General features: G+C 36.5%; 1 protein-coding gene across 1 annotated transcript in view; it reads left to right on the top strand.

Moving 5' to 3' along the window:
- The first annotated feature begins 1,402 nt into the window (after positions 1-1,402).
- Positions 1,403-2,526, top strand: part of st6galnac (ST6 (alpha-N-acetyl-neuraminyl-2,3-beta-galactosyl-1,3)-N-acetylgalactosaminide alpha-2,6-sialyltransferase) — a 27,509-nt gene continuing 26,385 nt past the window's right edge. Inside the window, exon 1 of the mRNA XM_083557397.1 lies at positions 1,403-1,650. The gene's annotated coding sequence lies outside the window, so the exon portion shown is untranslated. The remainder of the gene's footprint in view (positions 1,651-2,526) is intronic.

Below are 2,526 nucleotides of genomic sequence, written 5' to 3'. Positions count from 1 at the left end.
ACTTATATTTTCTCTGTCTTCCACTAGCTTAATGGTGATGTGGTATAGATATTTTATTATCCATCTCCAATACTCATGCATTCTTTTGGTTTACTGCGCAGGTCAGTTATCATATAGCACTAAGCTCAGAGTAGAATTAAGTTTAGATGGATGGCTAGAACTGAGGATAACATTGGTATCAAAAAATAGCCAAACATATTGTATGTTAAGACTTTGTCATTGTGAAAATATGATTTATATATATATATATATATATATATATATATATATATATATATATATATATATATATAAAAATGTATGTCACATACACACATACATACAGAGTATGACATGCAGTGAAATGCTTTGTACGACTGTCCGGCATGAGGGAATAGGATGGGGAGAAGAAATAAAACATAGAAAAAAGGAGGCAGATAAATAAAAAGAATAAACTATGTAAAATATAAAATATATAAAGATATAAGGATATATAGAGGAAAAGGGTATGCTTATGGATACAAGGTACAGTAAACAGTAATCACATAAGGTGGTTGATGTGATTGTCTTTAAAGTGAGCGTGTGCGGTGCGGTATAAAGCGACCGTGTGCGGTCCACAGTTAAAGTCCTTATACTCCTAATAAGGCATCCATTGGGCTTTTTCAGACCAGCTCTGGAGACAGCGGGTCATACATACATATTTCTTTGTTTGCTGTTTATCCATCTTATTTTTATTAGATACCATGGATAAAGAGGAAATGGGTGCAGGAAGGGGTATCAATTTTTTTTCTCCCTCCAAAATCCACAGAAAATGTATTACTGATGTCTGACAGGGACTCGTGACTGTATAAAGCAGACCACCATCTCTGAGTATATTTTGTGGAAAAAAGAGACACGGCCTGTGAATTCGCATGAAATAAAGCGCCCCACAATGATCCAGAAGTAGCGGACTTAATTATAACGGTTCCACGCGACGGAGGATTAAAAAAAAAAAAAACACACCATGGCGTCTTTTCTACACAGCTACACTTTCTCTTTTAAACGCAACTTCTCAAGTGAGGAAGTTACGGGGAAACTGTCATGTCATCTTGCCCGACCCCTCCCACACATATAAGCCCAAGTGTGTGTGTGTGTGTGTAAGTGTGAGATTGTCGGTGTTTGTATGGGTGGGGGTACGTGGGTGAGCGCGCGTGCGTGTGCATGAGCATATGAGCATGTGCGTGCACGGTGAGCGGCAATAACGGGACAATATGCAAATGAAGCAGCTTTGCTTTAGAGCCTTTTTTGGACAAAAAGATAGTAAGATCGAAATAATGAAATATTAAACATATATATATGCAATATATATGATATTATAAATATTTTTTGCCCGACTTCCTGTCAAACTTCTGTGCCTGTGTCCTGTCCTGGCCCCGCCCTCTTCTTTTTGCCCCTCCCCCTCGGCAGGATGTGAGGAAGGCGGTGACCAAAAGAAAGCAGCTGTTGCTCATTTCACAAAGCGTTCACACTTATCTCTCGTGTGTGTGTGTGTGAGAGAGAGAGCGAGAGAGAGAGAGAGAGAGAGAGAGGAGGAAAAAAAATAAAAAAAATAAATCGTAATCGGGTTGCTAAGCAAACCAGTTTCTAAACATTTATCTACAAGTCTGGGTCTGGCAGGAATTCCATCCCAGAGTAAGAAAAATGTATTTTGTTTTCTCCTTTTCTTGTTTGTTTGGACTAAAACTTTGTGCCGTTGTTGTAAAATCGTTTCTAGCTGTCCGTGTCTTCATTAAGGACCTAGAAACTTTTTTTGGTTTGCACTGGAACGAGAGTGATCTTGAAAGTGTGTTGTGTGTAACGCAGAGGCTTAAATAGTTATAGTGTAGTGAGAATACAGAACATAGTGGAAGTTTCCTGTCTTTGCTCTTCTACACACAAGTTTGTACATTTGTTTGTTTTTTTTAATAGGGCAAATACTCAATTTCCTTAAATAATTTGAGCAAGAATGGAGAGACAAAGAGCAGTGTTACATTGTATCATTATGGAGGTCTGATTTGTTTGTTTTTTTGGATGTATTTACATGTACTTTACTGCTGTGCAGATACACCAAGCACAGAAAGGACCTAAAAAAGAACCAATCATAAAATTGAAAAATATGAAATTTTTAATCTTGATAATCAATAATAAGCGAGAATTTTAAAGATAGCCTTGGATAAAATTTTTTGCCTTGGATTTCTTGAAACATGTGAGTATTGTGGGAAAACTTTAACAGCTTTAAGATTTAACCAATATTTTACTAGTTTATTTTTGTGTACAGGAAGACTATAAGTACATTTTCCCCCAAAATGCCCAAATGTTTTATTCTTACTATTTATTGACCAATGATCAGTTAAGACTATTTTAAAAAGTTTAATATTTTTACTTTTGGCTTTGGACCTTCTGCATTTCTCCAGGAGTTTGTGTGTGGCCGTACCGCCTAAAAGTTTACATTGAATTGGACAAAGCATGTCATTTTAATACTCATTGAATTTAAATAAAGGCCAAATATTCACACGCTGGGTGTGTTAT

Source organism: Silurus aristotelis (genome assembly GCF_946808225.1).
Source record: "Silurus aristotelis genome assembly, chromosome: 12".
In the NCBI taxonomy this organism is placed as follows: domain Eukaryota; kingdom Metazoa; phylum Chordata; class Actinopteri; order Siluriformes; family Siluridae; genus Silurus; species Silurus aristotelis.
This window is presented reverse-complemented; position numbering and strand designations above follow the sequence as displayed.